Source organism: Phasianus colchicus, chromosome 1 (assembly GCF_987193195.1).
Source record: "Phasianus colchicus chromosome 1, bPhaCol1.hap1.1, whole genome shotgun sequence".
NCBI lineage: Eukaryota > Metazoa > Chordata > Aves > Galliformes > Phasianidae > Phasianus > Phasianus colchicus.
In genome coordinates, this window is record NC_143436.1 from 72,189,618 (window position 1) to 72,206,088 (window position 16,471).

At 38.6% G+C, this 16,471-nt stretch overlaps 1 long non-coding RNA gene across 16 annotated transcripts in view; it reads left to right on the forward strand.

The window, feature by feature from the left end:
- Positions 1-16,471, forward strand: part of LOC116231459 (uncharacterized) — a 142,379-nt gene that overhangs the window by 72,156 nt on the left and 53,752 nt on the right. For all 16 annotated transcript variants that reach the window (XR_016469665.1, XR_016469673.1, XR_016469670.1 and 13 more), the window contains one exon: positions 11,844-11,955. This is a non-coding gene — a long non-coding RNA (uncharacterized LOC116231459). The remainder of the gene's footprint in view (positions 1-11,843; positions 11,956-16,471) is intronic.

Consider the following 16,471-nt stretch of genomic DNA (forward strand, 5'->3'; position numbering starts at 1 on the left):
GCAAAGTATTAAATGATATCTACAGATATGTCAAGTTTCTTCATTCCTTGAATTGTGTCCACCCCACCTCTTTTCTAATTTTATTCTCATACCATGTTAGGAATCATTAGGAGGATCTGGTCAGAGAAGTGCACAGAAATCTGTTATTCAGCTGAATTTGCAGAATCAGTTGGAAGACTTATGAGGAAAACTTTTCTGGAATTTCTCCTTGCTTCTACTTCTGATAGGAGGAATTTGAAAGAAACAGAAGAGTGATCCTCACAGATTCAATCATTTCTGGTTGATGTCTTCACTAAAAATATTATGAGGTGTATAGATTGCTGGTCAGCAAAGCAGTTTTGATTTTTTTGAATGCCATCAACATTTTATTTTTTTATTATGACAGTGAAAAAAACCATAACAATGCATTATTCTAAAACTTCATGTGGAGTCAGTTTTGGGTGAAATTACTGAAAAACATAATGGTGGTTTTTCTTCTGAAAGAAGAGAATTAGAAAATACTGAAAGATTTTTTGCTCAAATTTGGCCAACAGACTAAAACAGGAATGATCAACTTTAATCTTTAGTATTTTACATTTTGTTGACCTGTTCCTGACTACTTCCTCACAGCAGGGAGCAAAGTGCTGCTCACATTACAGTATCTCCTGAGGAAGGGATGGAAGATCTGAGCCCACGGACTGAGTCCCGGGACTCATCCAGCAGAGAGGTGGGCTGTACCCCCTTCCAACTGTCACCTGTCCTCAGCTCTAGCCAAAACAGAATGCCTAAGGAAGTGAGTAAGAACAAGTAAATTATGTATCATATTTCTGCTGAATTATCCTGCGATGTTCAGCCATTCTAGAGATCTATTCAGCCAGGCATAGTTTCTTTGTATTTAGTAACCATAGTGGATTTCTATTCTGTAAACTCATATGCTCTCCTCTGAGCCCTGTAAACTTTGAGTATCTACATTATTTTGTAGGAGTCCCTTAACACGTGTTATGAAGAACCACTGCGTGTTTGTTTGCTTTGGAACTTCCTCCTCCTAGTTGTAGATGAAAGAATGCATTATAGAATCTGACAACGGAGCTGGTAAAGGATTATTGAGATTATATTTTGAAATGTGAGTAATTCTGGGAAGATGTTAGCTTAGTGGGGTAGATCAACATAATTTAGTAGTCTAGGATAGGGTAGCCTTGTAAATGAGGTAACTACCAACCTAAAAGGTCTGCATTCCAAGGGAATTTATGTCATAAATGTTATGCCCATATCTAAGCATGGGCATGTTTAGTAACAGCAGAAAATCTCATGATAGATGCTAGTTTAAGGAAGCATTTAAGCATACTTAACTCTACTACCATGTTTCAGACTAAGTATGTGCTAGGGTAGTTTACATTGTTTGCATCTTATTCTTGAGGTATTTTGTATTTATAAAATGTAATTGTGCTGGAACACATATGTTAAAATCACATCTGCCAACTTGCTTGATAAACATCATATACTTCAGACTTTGCTGTCATTTGATATGTATTAGATTTCCTTCATTCCTTCCTCCTAAACAACTGGAATCTCACTGAGATCACTAAGTTCAGTAATTTACAGCTCTTCAACCGATGAGATCTGACCGGGAGTGAGAAGGGAGAATCGAAGAGGAAAGGTGCATTAAAAAACCCTGGCATTAAAAAATATAGCAAGGTCAGGAGTCATTGGTCTGTTACATATTGAGACACAAGATCTGTCTGGAATGTGTTAACAAATGCTCAAATAGTACTTAAAGAGACAAAGTTCCAGAAGACTGTTAAGTTGTCAGTATTTCTTGTGTAATATTTCTGTGGGTATGCTTTCTTTCCTGGTAGAGCAGTTTGGTGGATAAATTAGGATGTTGCCAAAAGTCACAAGCCATGTTTAAGATTAGACTGTCCTTAAGCTTTTTGGGATGAAACTTGTATAATATAGTAAGAGTTCCTTGTGTCTCTGTCCATCGACAAGCTCTTGGGTTATGGGATGAGAAAACAGAGCAGGTTCATCTGTCCTGTTCATCTGCATAGTGCAGAGCTGAAAATGAGAAAGTTGTGACTAGCTGAGCTGCTCTTTTTCTGAGACAGTTACCCCTTTGTAGCATCTTCTGTAGCATCTAAAATAAAAAGTGCTTCTACTTGCTGTGCTTTTAAAAGACATAAAGAGCCTCAAATGGAAAGCAGTGTGAAGAGCAAAGTATTAAAATTACTGTTTACACATGCAGCTTGGCAGACTGCTAAGATTTCTTATGCAAAACCAAACAACCAGCCAGACATACTTATAAAAGTGTGACACTGAAAGACTATTATGTTTGGTTGCCTGTGGGAGTTCCTCTTTACTAGCTTTCATTCTGAGGTTTTTTAATGCAAACAGACTTTGAAAGTTTTAGTCCACTGAAACTTAACTTAAATGTCGAATCTTCTTTTTGGCAAATTATTAAACTAAATAAAATGTGTGACATTATGTTTTATAAGAATGGTGCTCTTAAATGAGATATAGTAGAGTTCTGGGTTGACTCTCAAACTATGTGTAGTTCAATATTTGATCATATATATCCTAAATTCCCTTTATGCAATGATAAAGGTTGGGAGAATACTTTTTAATATGTATTTTCACATGACACAGTGAGGCACTGAGAGATAAGGACCAGAGTGTCAAAAATTTTAAAATCCTATTTAGACAGTAGAACAAAAGACTGAACTTTAAGAAATACTCTGCACTATTGGCTCTATCTGAATCTAAGAACTGAAGCTAGAATTGGTGGGTGCTGAGCTCTCTTCATGATCTGATGTCAGCAGTGGACTTCTAGCACTGGAAAATCTGCTTGCAGCTAAATTTCCTTAAGTAACAAAAGTTGTTTCAGTGCAGGAAGTGAATATGGATGCTCAGTATTAATCCTGTATTTTAAACAATACGGGTTTCTGGTTTTGTTTCTTTTTTTTGTTAGTATTTTTTCAGAAGGCAGGCAAGAAAGGGAAAAGAAACACCTCAGAAAGAATAAAATGCCATCATAAGGATGGAAAGGAAAAAAGAAATAAGAGAGAAGGTGTAAAAAAATGCCATAAACAGTACATTGCTGGCAATGAAAGATGGAAATCATTTAAAAAAAAACAAAAAACAAAACATCAAGATGTAAAAAGATACCACAAAAAGCATGACTGTGGTATTGGCATGGGCCAGAAATTGCCAGACTTGTGTAATAAGGAAGATCACTAATAGCTGTATTTTTTTCAAATACTGTAGGAATTCAGTTTATTTCTAAGTTGAATTGGCAGAATGTTCTTTATTATCAAAATAAATGCAACCTAAGCAAAAAATCTAAAATACAAACTTGTAAAACCTGTGACTTTATAGATCTTCTGATGAGCACTTATCTCTCACGTGTACTCAAGCTCTGTACAGATACAACAGGTATCTTAATCCAGAATACTTATGTAATTCTGACCATTTCTTTTCTTGAGGCTGTATCCTGCTTTTCAGGCAGGTTAAAATGGAGTGTTTTTCTTACACTTGGGAGTGATATTCAGCTTTTCTTGTAATGCTTTATTAAAGGCTTTGTAAAGTTTGAAAATTGGTAGCGTTAAAAACAGCATCTGGAGAGAGGTGCACAAGATGCTATATAGTTTTTCAGCCTAATTATGTGTGAAGACAGGGCTCACAGCATGACTTAAAGTCACTTTAGATCCTTCTTTAGCTTAAAAAGGGGGAATAGGTGTTCAGTTTTTAGAGAACAGCTTGTATTTGTATGTACTCAAAATACTGATTGATTTGGTAAGATTACTGACAGACATTGAACAATAATATGCAGTAATTCTGTTTTCTTTGTGGAGATACTTAAGCCACACAGCAGCTGTCTAGCAAATATCAGCACTCTCCTACTCTGACCCAGGAGAACAGAGGCGAGGCAGAAGTGATCTGACCAAAAGACCACAGTTACTGAATGGCATGACTGGGGTGAGAAGTAATCTTACCAACTCTGATAAAGTCACATTTGCTACCACTGGAAAGGGTATGGTGGTTATATTTTTATTCAGTGTATTGTGCAAATGCAAAGGAGAAAGTCATTGTATGTCTAGAGAAAAGCAGCATGGTTGTGCTAAGCTGTACAAACACATAATAAGAGGTAATCCTCATGTCAGCACTGCTCAGTCTAACTGTATAAAAGAGACAAATCTGTAAATTTGGTTTAAACCATAGCACAAGGTAAGCTTTCCAAAATAAGAGATATTTGAGTATATCTGATGGGTTTTTATGAATCAAAACCATACACTAGCTAAAGAGGACACCTTTCAGTCACAGGTGTACTCTAATACCATTTCTGAAAATGTAGTGTACAATCATTATTCCACAAAATGACAGAAGCATTTAGGTTAGAAGTTGAAGCTTACTAAAACCGCATATGGTTTGTACAGTATCGTCCTCCTCTATAAATAAATAGTGTATAACCTTTGTGCTCTGGAGGCCTAGTAAAGACCCTGGCAGGACATCACACAGCCTCTTAATATAACTCCCCAGCTATTTGTGGAACCCTGCCTTGGTGTCACTGAGAAACAAAGTTGGAGGTGACAGTTCAGATTTTGCATCCTCCTTCCGGAGAGCCATTTCGGTCATGCAGCCAATTGTGTCTCTTACTGTGCATTTATAGCTTAAGGAATCACTGGCAAATGAAAATAGTCCTGGGCACAGCGGAGATGGACAGAGGTTGAAGGCAAAGGTACAGCTCCATTTTTACTTTAAGTTACTGAAATTGAGTGTTTATTTACCAGGTTTCTGTTTCAATGAAAATGGTTGAGGGAATAAATGTTAGTATAATGTAATTCAGAGAAGATACAGTTTAGAATGTTAAAACATTTAAGCTTCTTATTGAAGGAGCTATTATATTAAAAATGACATATTAAAACAAAATACAAATATTCTCTTCCCTCCTTTATATTAGTCTCTCTCACTTTGATGACTGAAAATAGTTCTTGCTTATTTTCCAATTGCTGATCCTTTTCTGCATAGATAAATGAGCTTGTAAGTCTAATGAATTTTAACTTCTAAACTTAAACTTCTTCTCAGATAACTAAAATAAAAATGTGTAAAATGCACATAGCAGAACTGTTTTCAGGTGCTCTGTGTATGCTATGGTATTCAGGAGCTAGCATGTTACAATCAGAAGAAAACATACATCCAACTACAGAAATGCTTTCTTATGTCTTTTTGTTTGTCAGGGCTCAGCTGTTCAACCTGAGACTATGACACCACCAAACCTGGTGCATGCCAATTGATCAGCTTTTGTTTAAAGGAGCAGTTTTGAAAATTCCTCAGTTCGTTCCTACTAAACACATTCCACAGGAGGAGTGGATACTGGGATCCCCCAGGTCTCTAGAAAGGCCAGATTTCTGCCTGGTGTGTGTGTGAACTTGTTCTCTAAGCCACCTGCCATAGCTCGTTTCTGTATGCATCCTACTTGGGCCACTGATCATGAGTTGAGGACAGCAGATCTCCCACCAGCCGTGCTTTACGTGGGGTGTTGATATCTGTGGCCTTCAAGAAGAACAGAGGCCAAGAGGCTGACATACAGACCAGCAGGTAGGCAAGCACAGCTCATCCTTCTGGACAGTGGAACTGGAAAACGGATCTGGGCAACAGATGCATTTGTTGCAAGGACATGTAGATTTTTCTCTTGACTAGGATTTGATGTCTTTTTTGATGTGACTGTTCAGGGTAAACCTCTCTGAGATGTGCCCATTCATATGTGTGACTTTTTTCATATATCTAAGCTTTTCAGGTTATTCCTGTGTGCTGTTAGTGATGAACAGTGCAGAGTTTGTTGAATTTATCCCATGCATTGTACTTTTTCAAGACAGCAGTATAGTTTAGGAGAATTTAAGGAGTATGGGTGAGAATGCAAGTTTGATTTGTATCGTGCTATTCTAGCCACACATGCTGGAATGAGTTAGAATGCTTATGATAAAGCAGCCACTGAACTCAGTGTAATGTTCTGAAAAATATAATAATATTTCAGGCTAAAGCAGCATGAGCAACTAGCTATTAAAAAGCAGAGGGTGATCTTTTTGTAAACTGAATTCTCTTTATTTTTATAGAGAGTTTCTGTTTTTTTGTGGTGATACCTGCATTTAGTGATACATATTAGTTGATACATCATTTAGTTTACATATTTAATCCAGATCCTTGGAGCTAGTTGAAGATATGTTAGTGCCTAGTGTGTCTGCCCAGAGGATTATTTTTACACTGATTATACAAAGAAAATCAAAACAAAACTTTTCCCTTTTTACTCCATGATTGTTCCATTGTTTTACTGTTGAATTAATGAATGTTCAGTGCAAAAATTACAACAGAAATGTTAGATGCCACTGAAAGGGAAACTAGTGTGTTTTATAGATAGTTTGGTTTTTCTTGTTCCTTTGTGATTATGAAATGCTGTATATTCAGGAGGGTGAGAGAAAATGCTAACAGCAGCTCATGGAACCAGGACACAGACTCGTTTTAGTCACTGGTCTTTGTGCAGATGCCTGCTCTTGAATTCGCTCCCTTTCTGTTGGTTTGCAGTGTTTCAGAGTCCCAGAATATGTGGCCTCAGTTACATGGGTATATTCTGTGAGAATTAATAGTGCCAGTGGAACTCAGAGTTGATAAATGCTACTATTACTGTACAATTACATATTAAATGTTACCTGCATTACCCTCTCAGGCCAGCACACTGCACTCCCAGGAAAGAAAACCATAACATGACTTGAAGAAAATGAGAACATATTTAAATAGGATGTCTCCTGGATAGTCTAGGGAGAGATTAAACGGGATTTCAGCCTAAGTCTTGTGTAGGTAGATATGCCTGTGAAGAATTAACAAAATGGGAGATGTAAAGCAATTTGCTTAGCTTGCCATTTTTCCCCCAGTTGGTAGAATCTGGAATATCATTTCTAATATAATGCTGTTTGAATATTGTTCTCGTTTTTAGTTTGCTTTTAGTTTCTTTGAGGAAATAATTCCAAGGCTTGCTTTCTTTTCCTGTTGCTGTTTCTTTCAGCAGTGTCTAACTGGTTGACTTACGAGAGGAAAAAGTGCTGTGAAATGCAGTGCATAAATAAACAAAAGTAGTAAGGCTTTTTATGAGTTTTCTCCCTGCTAATTTCTTCTGGTGATTATTTATAACTGTATGAAAGCAGTATCTATCTGCACTAGTACATAGAAGACACAGCTGATTTAGTCGTGCATATGAAGAAAGGGAAATATACAGAATAATTCTCTTTTTAATTTCTGATTGAAATCCACTGTGCGTTGTAGTTCTCCTGTTAGTAATGCACAGACAAAAGAACAGGCTGTCAGCATTTCCTTAATTCGTATTTCAGAGGGTAAACATGTAGAACATGTATATGCACAGATGAGTGTACATTGGTTGTGATGTGTAGTGATATAGTAAAGCTCCTGATAGAGTGAAGCAAAAGGAAATCCCAACAGTATTACAATGCGTATGTTGTGTTTACAATTGGAGTAAACCTTTTTTAATCTGTGAAATGAGCACTTGTTGTTTGTAGGCACACAAAATACAGTGTGAACACCATCATTTCTAGGGAAAGCAAGGAGTTGTACTTAAGAGGCTGTAAGACACATGCCATGTGAAGGAGGTAACCAGAGCACAGCTGGCTTTGAGAGTCAGGCTAGAAGGCAGGACATTCTCTGTATGAAAGATTAGGCTTACACCAGATTCTCAGTACAGGTGGAAGAAAGCCTTTCTTTATAGAAACAGAGCAGTTTGAGTTGATAGGCTTGATTGTGGAAGCTAAGTATTGATTATCTTTTTTTAATTTATTATTTATAATTTAGGAAGTTGTTGTTTATTTTACTGTGTGTTATCTTTCAAAAATACTATTCATAAAAGATAATTGAGCAATGTCTGGAATATGGATTTACAGAATTTTTTATCCATCGTAGGAAAAAAATATATGAAGAAAAGGAAATGGATTCCATTTTGACCTGTTCAACCTGATGTATGTTTTAGAAAACAGTCCATTCTTGGGAGCTCAATTTGTACTGATAATCATAAAAATGATTTTGAGGAGGGAAGAAATGTGTCAGAAGCACTTTCTGGAAAATGTAATTAGCAAGACTAAATACCACTTCTCCTCAAAAATCAAATCATAGCAAAGCACCCTGCAGAGAGAACTGTTTCTAGACGACTGCCAGAGTCCAGGCAAGGAATATACAGATGTCTGTCTGAATGGGGAAAGATGTAGTTAAGTTCACACATACCTCTATTGTATGAACAAAATTTTTTAAATTCATGTGTGTGTTTTCAGTGCAGTGCTTTGAGGAATAAAAAATATTTGCCAATTCAGTACCTGCAGCAGAAAGTACTTAGTAAAAAATGTGTAATAAATTGCATCTTAGAACTCAGGATCCTGATGTACTTTCTTTGACTTGAAAGACAAGATGAGGCTAATTGTGAATTATTTGAAGCTATTGTAAGCTGCATCGAATTTCTTTTTTTAGGTGTTTTGGTGAATAACAACAGGAGCTGCTACATAGGATGTGTTATTAATACTGTTTATGTCCTTAGGAGCACAGAAACATGAGAAAAAGAAATATGATTGGTTATATTTTGCCTCCTTAGACTGAATGAGTATAAGTCTATGGGGCCAGATGGCGTGCATCCCAGGGTCCTGAAGGAGCTGGCTGAGGTGGTTGCTGAGCTGCTCTCCATCATATTTGAGAAGTCGTGGCTGTCAGGTGAGGTCCCGGACGATTGGAGGAAGGGTCACGTCACTCCCATTTACAAGAAGGGGAGCAGGGAGGACCCGGGTAACTACAGGCCGGTGAGTCTCACCTCCGTGCCTGGGAAGATTATGGAACAGATCCTCCTGGACAATATGCTTGATCACATAAAGAACGAGCACGTGATCCTAGATAGCCAGCATGGCTTCACCAGGGGAAGGTCATGCTTAACTAATCTTGTGGCCTTCTATGATGGAGTGACGGCATTGGTGGACGAAGGGAAGGCAACTGATGTCATTTACCTGGACCTGAGCAAGGCCTTTGACATGGTCCCCCATCACATCCTCATCTCCAAACTGGAGGGAGGTGGATTTGACGGGTGGACAACTAGATGGATAAGCAATTGGTTGAAAGGCCGCAGACAGAGGGTGGTGGTCAATGGCTCTATGTCCAGGTGGAGGCCGGTAACGAGCGGTGTCCCTCAAGGGTCTGTCTTGGGACCGGTGCTCTTTAACATCTTTATTAATGACATTGATGAGGGAATGGAGTGCACCCTCAGCAAGTTTGCTGATGACACCAAGCTGAGTGGTGCAGTCGATACGGTGGAGGGAAGGGAGGCCATTCAGAGGGACCTTGACAGGCTGGAAAGCTGGGCTCGGGTGAACCTAATGAGGTTCAATAAGGCAAAGTGCAAGGTTTTGCACTTGGGCCGGAAGAACCCCAGGCACCTGTACAGGCTGGGGGGAGTTGTCCTTGAGAGCAGCTCGGCAGAGAAAGACCTAGGGGTCCTGATAGATGAGAAACTTAACATGAGCCAGCAGTGCGCTCTGGCAGCCCGGAAAGCAAATGGGATCCTGGGCTCCATCAGGAGAGGGGTGGTCAGCAGGGATAGGGAGGTGATTGTCCCTCTCTACTCTGCTCTTGTGAGGCCCCATCTGGAGTACTGTGTTCAGGTGTGGAGCCCTCAGTACAAAAAAGACATGGAGATTTTGGAAAGGGTCCAGAGGAGGGCCACGAAGATGATCAGGGGGCTGGAGCACCTCCCCTATGAGGACAGGCTGAGGGAGTTGGGTTTGTTCAGCCTGGAGAAGAGAAGGTTGCGGGGCGACCTCATTGCAGCCTTTCAATATCTGAAGGGAACTTACTCCCAGGAGGGGAGTAAACTCTTCATAAGGGCTGATAATAGCAGGACACGGGGAAATGGTTTTAAGTTAAAAGAGGGAAGATTTAGGTTGGATGTTAGGGGGAAGTTTTTTACTAGGAGGGTGGTTAGGTCCTGGAACAGGCTGCCCAGGGATGTTGTGGATGCCCCGTCCTTGGAGGTGTTCAAGACCAGGTTGGACGAGGCTCTGGGCAACCTGATCTAGTAAAGGTGTATGTTTGGTGGCCCTGCTAGGCAGGGGGGTTGGAACTACATGATCCTTGAGGTCCCCTCCAACCCAGGTCATTCTGTGATTCTGTGATTCTGTATAGTGTTATTTAAACTTTTTCGTTTAAGACAGTGAGTCCCACCTGTTTTTTTTTTTTAATGAACCATACCTTAGGAAAGACCATAAAAAAGATTGAAAGAATGTAGAATATATGAATAACACAGCAACCTCACTGATGATATGTTAAAAAGCTGTGTTTCCTTAATAGAAGAGTAAGCATATCATTATTTGAAATTTGAAAGTTGTGAAGTTTTAAAAGTAGTAAAAAACAAATCAGATTCCATCATGGGTGTGCTTTGCTTCTTAATTAAAAGATTAAAAGATTATCAGTGACATTTACATTGTTTTCACTGCTCGTTTCCATTCCACTTCCACCAGCAGCTCTCACAAAGGAAGAATGAGAAAATGCATTTCTGTGTTACGTTCTGAAGAGGTATAAAGTGAGAGTTCAGAAAAAGGAGGATACCACATTTGAACATAAATTAATCTGTAGATTGTTAGATTTTTTTCACTGTAGATATTGGCACTTGGTATTCCTTGAAGCAAGATTTTTGATTGTTTTTCCCAGCACCTTTACAGACCTGAAGATGATAGAAAACACCATTATTGTCGTGTGTCCTTACTTATCAAGTGTAGTTTCCTGAAACTAAAATTACCTTCACAACAACTTTCTAATAGAGGCAGGTTTATTTTTGCTTGGATGTTTGAAGTAATTACATAAATAGCAAACATTTTTGTCTCTACAATTGGATTTTGCAACTCAGTGATGTATTATTAAATGCACTTGGCAGTTATGATACAACCTCTGAACAGTTCTGAAAGGGAGTTTGGGAATATTCCTAGTTAACAAGATGTAGTGTAGAAGGGGGGTGATTTTTTCCCACCAGCTGACTTATTGGATGAAATGCAACAGGATTTCTTTACTTCAGATACTTGTGCCTGAGTCTTCTAGCAGTGAGAAAATAGTTTGTGAAAGCCAGAATGTGTAAACTGCGTACTTGTTGCAGAGATCATCAGAATATTTTATTCTTTATGTAAAGTCTAATGTTGTTCTGGAGAGAAGAGGATTCATGATTTGGTTATCAACACATACGGATTCTTCAATGATTTTATTAAATAGTGGACTGGACAATTAATGTGTCAAGAATGTGCAGCGTAAGTATTTTGATATCTTAGGCTGCTGTGCTGTGTGCTCACCTGACTCACACAAAAAACTAAAGATTTTTGCTTTTCTTACAGTCCTCTTGTCAGTGTAAAAGTGCATGAGCCATGCTGTTCTTGAGTACCAATGTGGTATTCTTCCATAAGGGAGAGTGTTTGAAATAGTTATAGTGAGAAACTGGAATTCAGGAATTGACATTTTTCCAGGTTTTTAAGTAATGAATATTTATATATATATATTTTTTTAATCAGCATATCACTGGAAACACATCTTACAAGAGAAAATTAACTGAGGTTCTGACTTATGCCTGAACATAACCTGAGCTCTAAATGTTATGGTTAAGAAACTCTTGTAGATTAGACCTTATCTTAAAATTGCCTTCCGTCTTGTATAAAGTCAATTATGAGTTGGGATGTTATCTTTAACAGCTCAGTGCAATTTTCAAATATATCACTACTTAAGTTTTACAGTTCTTAGGTTTCTGGAGGCATGGAGAATAAAAGTAATTCTGAACAAAATTATTTTCTTTATTTTAGGTTCACTGATAAGATGCAAACCAGAATCAGCCTATTGGTAGTCTTTCCAGACATGATTCAGAGCTAACAAGGGAGATTGAGAAGTACCATGACTCCAAACAGAACCATTTTGGTAAGTCAGTCACCTAAGTCTGTTAAGAGCATGGTCCTTCACATGAACAGATTTTTGTTCTGCTCATTCATAGTTAAAATATACTTTTAAGAAACATTGCTAAAAGCACAAGCCATTTACATTTTGTAGAGTGTTCATGCTGCCAGAAAACTGGAGAATAAAAACCAGCACATTCCTGCAAGATAGCATAGAATCATAGAATCATGAAGGTTGAAGTGACCACTAGCATCATCTAGTCCAACTGTCAACCCGTCACCATAAACCATGTCACTCAATGCAACATCTGCCCTTTCCTTGAAAACCTCCAGGGGTGGTGACTCCCACCTCCCTGAGCAGCCTGTTGAGAAATTTTTCCTAATATCCAACCTGAATCTCCCCTGATACAGCTTAAAGCTGTTACCTCTTGTCCTATTGCAAGTCACGTGGGAGAAGAGGCCAATCTTCTACAATCTTTCAGGTAGTTGTAGAGAGTAATAAGCCTGAGCCTCCTCTTCTCCAGACTGAACATTCCCAGTTCCCTGAGGTGCTTCTCGTAAGGCTTCTGCTCCAGACTCCTCCAGCTTTGTTGCCCTTTTCTGGACATACTCCAGGGCTTCAACGTCTTTCTTGTAGCAAGTGGCCTAAAGCTGAGCGCATTATTCAAGATGCAGCCTCACCAGTGCTGAGTACAGTTACACTTAATTAGAACATCCTGCCACATCCTAAACTTCTAGAAGACTTCACAGCACTTCAGCATTGTGTTCTGGTTTTGGTCAAATGAAACACAATGCTCTTTGTATCTACGTGGGTTCTGCATTCTTTCAGAATTAATTATTTGATGTTTCTGTTATATCTTTCTTGGTAAGCCTACATTCCTCTGCGTGTCAGGAAGAATAGTCTGAAACTCTACTGAATAACATCATCTGCTTTAGGGGTTTCTCATTGCATTCAGAACTGTGGATTGGCTGCTATACAGCAAATTTTAAATAAAGCTAGTTCCACAACAGAAACCTAATACTTATGTATTCACTATCTAAATATGCTTTACAGGCTCTTGATCTCCTTCCTGAACTCTTAAAAGCTTAATTTTTAATGTGGTAACCATATGTTTTTTAATACTATTAGTTCTTAAGTGTACAAGTGCTCTCATTCTAGCATGCACAGTTCCCTTACAAGATTTGATTGTGTTAATACAGCTAACAGTGTAGCTTGACTATATTAAAGCCTACTGATGTGTTTAAAAGGGATGGAGAGGTCACACTCTTTTCCCTTTACACTAGTTCTGATCTGTATTTTTACATACTTACATTAAAGTATATTACATAATATATACATGGATGATTAAAACAAAAAGCTATGCCACTTCTATGTCTCTGGAAGGTAGGATGCAAGTATGTATTCTGCATATGAACGTGTAGATATCACCTAAAGATAAATTGAGTATAGGTAGGTAGTTTCTTAGAAGATGCTTGAGTGTGAGCCCAGTTCTTTCAGCAAAATAGCCCTATCTAAGAAACATTTGGATAAATTCTTTCTTACTTTTCCTCTGTGCAGAACCCTTTTCCAGAATTTCTCTTCATCTCCTGTTTTGATAACTGCTACACTTCATTGGTGTTCTTTACCCACACTGGGCCCAAATAGCAAGTAGAAACTTCTGATTAAGGATTGCATCTTATTACTGACTTTTTTGTAAAAGAACAGATGAATGTCTAGAATTGTACCATTGTTAAGGCATGAGAGTTTCTTCCTACAATTCCTAGCCTTCTTGATTTTGTTTTAGTCACAATGTTCCCTAACTTTAGTGGACATTCTGTATCCTCTGAGCTGCTGTGCACATGGAGTTCCTTGCTTGTACATGCTTTATCTGTCTCAGTAGAGCCATGGAAAGCATCTTATGCACCTTAAAATGATTCTTCTTGCCAGTTGGAAGAGCGTACCTGACATACCCTAATCTGGGATGCAAGCTGAAGAACAGAGGCTAGCTAAGAAGAGGAATTTCCAAAATATTGTTGTATTTCTTGTGGTTCACACATGAGAAAAATACATTTGAGAAGTGCATTCAGTGCAAATACAGAGCCTGAGTTAGAATTGGAAGCATCTGTAATCCCTGTCTCAGTAAGGCACAGCTGTAGTAGCACAGTGAGTACTACTCTGTAGCACAGTGATAGAGCTGTAGCTCTATTTCTGTAAGGGTACTACTGCAGCAAAATAAATTGGGCAACTCCTGATCTAAGGTATTACTATTCTATCATCATGATGCTCTTCTGACAGCCACACATGAACATTACATTACTAGTGCATCAGAGAAAAGGTCATAGTTGCTTAAATAAATAACATTGGTATTTTGCAAATGAGCAATTAAGTTATGAAGCTTATTTTCATATCACTGCTGGCATTGATCCCACTTTGCATTATTTAACACCTAACACTCCAGAGTTTAACTCCTAACACTAGAATTCTTTTTGTCAAGTATGCAGTGTAACTTTGTTGTGGTAACATCTCTTGCGACCTCCTAAAGCACAGGCAGAGTTGATAAGTGTAAAGTTCTGCACTTAACTACCATGTAATTAGCTTGGTTGTCTTCACAGCCTCTCTCTTTGCTCAATCCCTTCCTCTCTTGCACCATTCCTTCTGCAGTAGTTTCCTTTGATTCCTGACACAGAAGCGTGGTGTCAGTGCAATGCATGCCTCTGCAGTAGCTGATTTCCATCTCAGCTGGCTTTTCCAAGACCCTGGAAACATTTGCTACCTTCTTTACCCCCTTATTCATATATCTGAAGTAGGACACTGCATGAGATAATTGGCTTGACCCATTACAGAAGTCACCACGGTGGAGAGTGGTAAGCCTAGCCTTTGAATTGATAAAAACTAGTCAAGAAGTGATAATGTCCCTTTATGTTGCAGTTTATCAGAAGGGATTCCAGGGGGGAAAAAGTTAAAAAAGAAATCTTGTCAAACTCAGAATTTTTTTTAAATGCATGACTCAGTGTTTACTGTAAAGTTCTTTTTTTTTTTATTTTATTTTTTTTACTACAGACCGAACAAGGAAGGAAACAAAACATTTGAGCTCTCTGTGTAAAGACAGCTACTTTCTCTGTGCCTTTTTCTTTCCTATGTTTAATTCTCAATACCCTAGAGATACAGTTTCCTCCCTTAGCAGGGACTGTGACCTTAAAAATAGCCAGTTCCAAAATAAACACAGCAAAGAAAAAAGACAACAAAACACTTCAATTGTTTCACGTATATGGTAAGTACTCAAAACTGTGTCCTTGCTAAAGCTGAAATTCATAAACTTTTTGAAGCTTTTGTTTCTCTGAGAGATCTGTTAAAACCTTGGGTGCCATATGCCAGTGGTTTGTCTCTGTCCTTACCACTGCGGCAGTTTCAAGAGGACACACTTTGACTTTGGCTCAGTGCTGGGTGTGCTCATATCACACAGGAGAGGGGTGATCACAAGGCCACATGGGCACTTCTGTATGATCTTGTCTCATGCTAGTAAGCATCACTGCTGCTCAGGCCAGCTGGATGACTCTTCAAACAAAAGCTTTTCCTATCACTTTTGCTTCTATTTTTAAAATTGTTCTATGTTGCATGAAAGAAGAGGTGGTCCCACCCAGGTTCCCTGTCTGGACTGGGGCTTTGATACTCACTCTGTCCAGGCAGACTTCAGGGCTGTCTCATTGCCACCACTTCCTTCACTTCCATCTGCGATTGGACCAAAGTTTACAGTTTATACAAAAACCTTTTCTAGGGAAGGAACTTATCTAGTGGGGGAAAAAGCCTTTCCTAGCTCCCTGTTAAAAGCTGTACTGATCATTCAGGAGCCCTCCAGTGGTGTGCAATGATAAGGACAAAAGGATAGGAGAAAGGACATTCAAGTCCACCAAATAAATCCCCTCTGACAAGCAAGAGGAATATTTTCCATCTGGACAGTGAGCTATTGTCCTTATGCTCTTGCATGGATAAGTTAGTCAGGTCTTACAAATGCAGCTCAGTGAGAAGCGTCTTCTGTCTTTGTTAAGATAGGCTGTTTAAAACCAGTGAAGATTCATGAGTAACAAGCTCTTGGATCTTCAAAAACATTTCAAGTAGTACTTGTGCAGACTGTCACAAGATGCAAGCATTCCCTGTGCTTTTCAAGGCCTGAATTCATAGTGCAGGAGTGAGTTTTCTACCTCTTCCCACATGAATATGCCAAATCTGTGTAGCACAGAAAATATTTGGGCTCTCGAGTACTTTCCTCTGAATATAGTCTTAAATCTTTAATTTAATTAGAAAAAAAGTGCTGAAGCATTTTGAAGTTTGAGAGCAAGACTATGAAACTTTTCTGATTAATGCAGACAACTTGATTCTTTTAGGTGTAGGAGAAAGAGAAACAGCCAGCAAATGAGCTGGGGAAGCAGCAAACGAACATTTTGTGTACTTTTCCATCTAAGATGTAATAGTTTCTGAAGGTTTTTTAATCCATCATGTTAGCCTAATCCCCAGGGAGCTCATTTTGAAATTAAATATACCAAAGCATTTATGATTTACAAAG